Source organism: Ischnura elegans, chromosome 9 (assembly GCF_921293095.1).
Source record: "Ischnura elegans chromosome 9, ioIscEleg1.1, whole genome shotgun sequence".
Classification (NCBI taxonomy): Eukaryota; Metazoa; Arthropoda; class Insecta; order Odonata; family Coenagrionidae; genus Ischnura; species Ischnura elegans.
In genome coordinates, this window is record NC_060254.1 from 84,090,397 (window position 1) to 84,097,235 (window position 6,839).

Here is a 6,839-nt window from a genome sequence, read left to right on the forward strand (position 1 = left end):
AAGATGTAAAAAGATGAAAGAAGAATTTAGTGGGGAGCTGCGTCAAACCAATCTTAGGATTGATGCATGCGAATGCGATGGTGGTTGGCGTAACATGGTGAAACTCCTTCATGATGCACAAAGGTTAAGAAAACACTTAGCTGTTTCACAAAATAAAATATATTGCGACCGGTTTCGATACAGCGTATCATCATCTGGCAATTACAAGTCTCAGTACACAGAATTTATACCCTTGAAGGCGTTAGAGGGGAGGTAGAGTGGAGGTGGAGAAAGGGGGGGAACTTCGGAGTACCCATTATTGGATGCAATTACTTTGATTGTGTTTAGCTCCTTCATCCTGTTGTAATTCGACAATGGAATCAATCATAATCTGTGAAGCATACAATGTATTGCTGATAGTTTGTGAGAGAAGTGGTGTCTTGAATTGCGGTGTATTATTTGGTGGAGGGGGTAAGGGAAGGGAAGGTAGGTTTGGGAAGTACGTCGCTGATGGGTCACTGCACGGTGTAGCCGAGGGTTGGTGTATGATGACGAAATACCGGGAGGGGTGTTATGGAGTGGTGAGTGTCATCCGTAATGGTTTCTCAGAAAAAACATTGAAAAGTGGTGAATGGTGAGAATACAACTGCTCGTTAACTAATGTTATGTTGGGTGAGGTTTGGCCCACTAAAATTTCCAACTGCTCGAGTGCGTCAAGCCTTGGGCCGTTGTTTTCTTTATGTAGGATTATCGGTTCGAAATCGCTTGTGTGGTCGGAATCCAAGAGGTGTTTGGCAAAGTGTGAGGTTTCTTTGTTGTTAATAAAACATGAACGATGTTCCTTGGCCCGGATGTTGAAATTCCGTCCAGTTTTTCCTATGTAACAGGAATTGCAGTCATTGCAACGGAGTTTATATACTCCGCTGTGTTCTCCGGCACTAATTTTGTCCTTGGCACTGCCCAACAGTTTGCCCAGTGTATTTCTACTGTAGAAGGCAGCCTTCACTTGATCTTTAGGTAGTAATTTTCCAGTTTTGTTGGATATACGACCGAGATAGGGGATTCTACGCCATTTCGTGTCATCATCTTTCCCTCTATCTGTGTAAATAAGGTTGAGTGCGAGTCGTTTTTGTTTTTGGTGGTACAGTTTGTCAATGAGAACTTCGGAGTACCCATTATTGGATGCAATTAGTTTGATTGTGTTTAGCTCCTTCATCCTGTTGTAATTCGACAATGGAATCATACATAGTCTGTGAAGCATACAATGTATTGCTGATAATTTGTGAGAGAAGTGGTGTCGTGAATTGCGGTGTATTATTTGGTCAGTGTAACAATTTTTTCTGAAAATCGAGAATTCACATTTTTGGTTTACATTTTGAATGGTTAAATCTAAGTAATTCAACCTTCCTTCACATTCAACTTCACTAGTGATTTTGATGTTTTTGTCCAAAGAATTTAAAAATGACACGAAGTTGTCTAACTGTCTTAGTGAGCCGGTCCACACGCAGAAATTTGAGATATATGAACAACCTGACGGCCTCGCCATGGGATCCCCGCTGTCTCCACTCCTTGCTGACATATATATGGACAGCTACGAAGAATGTGTTTTCAATTCTAATAGCACCCTTGTGAAAAATGTTTTTCGGTGGTATCGATACGTCGACGACATTTTCTGCGTGTGGACCGGCTCACTAAGACAGTTAGACAACTTCGTGTCATTTTTAAATTCTTTGGACAAAAACATCAAAATCACTAGTGAAGTTGAATGTGAAGGAAGGTTGAATTACTTAGATTTAACCATTCAAAATGTAAACCAAAAATGTGAATTCTCGATTTTCAGAAAAAATTGTTACACTGACCAAATAATACACCGCAATTCACGACACCACTTCTCTCACAAATTATCAGCAATACATTGTATGCTTCACAGACTATGTATGATTCCATTGTCGAATTACAACAGGATGAAGGAGCTAAACACAATCAAACTAATTGCATCCAATAATGGGTACTCCGAAGTTCTCATTGACAAACTGTACCACCAAAAACAAAAACGACTCGCACTCAACCTTATTTACACAGATAGAGGGAAAGATGATGACACGAAATGGCGTAGAATCCCCTATCTCGGTCGTATATCCAACAAAACTGGAAAATTACTACCTAAAGATCAAGTGAAGGCTGCCTTCTACAGTAGAAATACACTGGGCAAACTGTTGGGCAGTGCCAAGGACAAAATTAGTGCCGGAGAACACAGCGGAGTATATAAACTCCGTTGCAATGACTGCAATTCCTGTTACATAGGAAAAACTGGACGGAATTTCAACATCCGGGCCAAGGAACATCGTTCATGTTTTATTAACAACAAAGAAACCTCACACTTTGCCAAACACCTCTTGGATTCCGACCACACAAGCGATTTCGAACCGATAATCCTACATAAAGAAAACAACGGCCCAAGGCTTGACGCACTCGAGCAGTTGGAAATTTTAGTGGGCCAAACCTCACCCAACATAACATTAGTTAACGAGCAGTTGTATTCTCACCATTCACCACTTTTCAATGTTTTTTCTGAGAAACCATTACGGATGACACTCACCACTCCATAACACCCCTCCCGGTATTTCGTCATCATACACCAACCCTCGGCTACACCGTGCAGTGACCCATCAGCGACGTACTTCCCAAACCTACCTTCCCTTCCCTTACCCCCTCCACCAAATAATACACCGCAATTCAAGACACCACTTCTCTCACAAACTATCAGCAATACATTGTATGCTTCACAGATTATGATTGATTCCATTGTCGAATTACAACAGGATGAAGGAGCTAAACACAATCAAACTAATTGCATCCAATAATGGGTACTCCGAAGTTCCCCCCCTTTCTCCACCTCCACTCTACCTCCCCTCTAACGCCTTCAAGGGTATAAATTCTGTGTACTGAGACTTGTAATTGCCAGATGATGATACGCTGTATCGAAACCGGTCGCAATATATTTTATTTTGTGAAACAGCTAAGTGTTTTCTTAACCTTTGTGAATCTTAGGATTGTTGATCAGTGATGATGATGGATTGAAAATTCGGCGGGCGATTGAAAATAAAATGGAGTCCCTCCAATTTCGTCAAAACTACATAACTATATTTCCAATCAAGACCTTCCCCACTATTTTTACATTAATAACCACAGGGGTGCCGACTTATAAAAAATATCGGAGGGGCCCACATCGGGGGTCTTGCCCCAGGAAGAGGTTAAATTCAAAGTTTATCGCAGCACCGTAACACTATCATGATTCACACCACTTGTTTTCAGTTAACCTGCTTATTACCTTATAATTATTTGTTTTAACACATTGTTGAATTATTTTAAAAGGTAACTATCGTCAAACATGGGAAATAAAAAATACCAATACATTTTTGTGGTTTCACAAAGCATAATATAAATTAATTATTTTCTTGAATTATTGAGGGGGCTCCGGCTCCCTAAACGAATCTTTGAGGGGGCTCGGGCCCCCTCAGCCCCCATGAAGTCGGCGCCACTGAATAACCAGTAATTTTGGTTTTGAGTTTCCTTGGGCTAAATTGTGGCTCTTACCCAACCGTGGAGACGGCTGAAAAGTTTGGGAAAACATTTTACCACTAATATAAAACTTGGAATATTTTCCACGGCGAAAATTTCTATCAATTTACGAAGCAATATTCCTCTAACTACATGTGTAGTACGACAGTCCTATAATTTGTTTCTAACATGGAATACATTCACCTCCTCCCAAGAGTTTCCCCCGAAAACTCCATTAAGCCGCACGTGGACATAAAGAAGAGAGGGAGGGGCCGATTGCGATCCCAAAAGATTGCTTTTTTCCCTCGCGACACGAATGAAAACGAGGAAAAAAGTTTCGTGTTCATGAGATCTGATTTGAAAACCTTAATTTCGACCTTGCGGCGAGGGGTGGGAGCTGGATCAAGGGGCCGCAGCTACCAGATCACCTTTAAGAGAACGCATCGCTCCCTCACGAAAGGTGTTTTTTCTGGAACTTGAATCCCTTCGTTTTTGGCTACGGTATTGAGATTTAAAGGGTAAGCATATTAGATCCTTTTCAAAATTTACCCGTATTGAAAATATTAAAAGGGGTTATAAAAAAAGGTGCGGCCGGCAAGGACTAAATGCTTTAGTGTCCAAGGAATCCTGATTTCACATCTTGCGATTTTTTCTTGCAGGGGTACATCAAAATCGTTGCTTATAAACAAAACATTTTTCAAATACACCACTTATTGAACTTATATAATATATTATGTTAACTTATATTTGGACAGACTCTGAGTATCGTTTGTACATTTTTCGAGCGACTAAGGGCGCAAATATAAATGTTTATAAATTATATAAAATCACTGTTCTAGAGAAAAAAATCGAAAAATAAAAAAAAATGTTGAAAGTTATTCTGTTTTTACTTACACAATGTTCAAAACCGCACCACTCTTTTATGATAACCCTGTACTTAGTATTTTTTCTTCGGCGAAATGTCCTTACATGGGCACATTTAATGTTCACAAGAAGTTTACACTACGCTGAAATTTTCAAGATATAAGCGTAAAATTTAAACGAGTACTACGCCAGGAAATAAGATAAAATACCATCATTGGACCGGGAGTTATGCATCCTTTTCAGAGAATTAGACTCCTTAACACAACTTTGCCATTTTCAGTGATATTTCCATTAGTCACCTAATCACAGATAATTCTGAGGTAAAATTTTCGTATTGGAAAAATAGGTAAATGTTGAGTAGGGTCGACTCGTACGTTTGCTTAAGAGATACCGAGTATTGATGAGTTAAGTGCTAGGAGAAAAAATAAAACACGAATCTCTGACCGAGATTGATGCGTACCTTTACGGAATTGGAACCTTCTGTAGTATTTTACGGTCATCTGCGCTATTTATAACATCCCAAAGATCAGATAAAAACAGGTAAACTTTTTAATTTTGAGAAACAAATTCACAAGGGCTTACTCGAACACTAGTCTAGGTTTTCAGCAAGTAAATCACGATAAAATACAAAATGCGAAAGACTAGAGAATGCATCGCTCCCACTCGAACGGAAGTACTTGTATTTTTTCGCGATGAAGTCCTTACAAATATAACTCATAACTTATAACTCATACAACCATCTTGAAATTTTCAGAGTAGGTACAGATGTATAAGCAGATACACCCTGATCGACGTTCGTCTGCATCTCAAATTTGATCATGTAACCCTAATAATTTCTCAGGAGTAAAATTTTTACATACAGATACAGGGAGATGTTGACAAAGATCTATTCCAAAAATATAGAAATTTAAGGATATATCTATTGAAAATACCGAGTGTAGATCGTCAGTTTGCGTGAATAAATAATAATTCTTTTCCAACTTTTCGGAATTTAATGAATTCTATCTCCGGTGCAAAAAAAAAACATAATAAGAACACACTACATTCCGATGAAAATGTATGTACCTGATGGTACCCTAGCGGTTGAAAGTAATTCCGAAGAAAAACTTGCGGAAAAAGTGCTGTCTTGTTTTCTTCAGCCAAATTCTGAAGCGTTGGTAAAGAATAATTATGAATCCCCAAACTGACTACCTTCACTCAATATTTTTAATGGATACATAACTCAACAGGTCGAGAAGGAAGATACTGCATTTCAGGATGACAATAAATTTTTAAAGGATTATCTCTATCACCTTATGCTCAACTTTGTGGAAGCTCATTTTGATATTAATTAGACGAAAATAATTGTTGTGTGTTCCACCAATTTATTATAAGGGACTAATAGTTTCGACGCAGCGGCGTATCCTCAGGTAGAAAGAGTCAATTCAAAGGCATGCTTCTTATATCCAACCTAACCTATGTACAACCTGGATCAAATATAAGGAGGCATCCATTAATTGTGTGAGTCGTTTATGGGGGGAAGGGATCACGCTGATTCTCACCTAATCTTACGTGGTAAGCATCACGTAATTTTTTTTCAGCAAGAAACTGTGTAAAATGTGATTCTAGGCTACGATATTAGTAATTTTTAATACTAGACTCAACTGATCTTAAATAAAAATAACTAGACAAACTGTTTTTCGTTAATAAATCCAACACAATGAAGCACAGGTTAATGTTAATAGGCTAATGGTTAATTAATCATGCTAATACGAAAAACGCAGTGGCGTAACTAGGAATATATTTTGGAGGGAATGGAGGGGCACAGTAGGGGACCCTCCCCCCCCCCCCCAGGCAACGAGGGTCCTGGGAAAATGTTTGAAAAATGAAATGCCTATTAATACTTTTTACATTATTCTGGCACTTAAAATATAACTTTAAGCAGATTCAGTTATTGTGTATCAAAACTAGATTTTTTTTTATATTTCTTTTATTTGTCTGAGGCTTTGGGGGGGTCAATCCCCTCATTCCCCCTATAGTTATGCCACTGCTTTAGCGAGTTAACGTATTTACGGTGAAAATATACATTTTAAACAATTTCATGTGAGATTAGAGGGCGGATATCGAGCTAAATCTCACGATATCTCACTACGGAGGGAGAGGGGTCGAAAAATCGCCAAAATCACCTCGTAAATAATGGACGCCAGTGGCGCAGCGAGGGGGGGGTTTTGGGGGATAAACCCCCCCCCCCCTAGAGCTCACAGAAATTTTAAGTTAAATATATTTTACTTAATTGGATTGATATTGCTTATAGAATAGTGTGAGGATTAAAAAAATATCCCTCAGAAGGCCGTAAAAATCATCATTTTGAACCGTTTATCTTATTTATTTTCCGGCGGAGGCCTCCGCACCTCCCGCTTACCCTGGCGAGTATGCAATACCTCAAGCACCCCAGT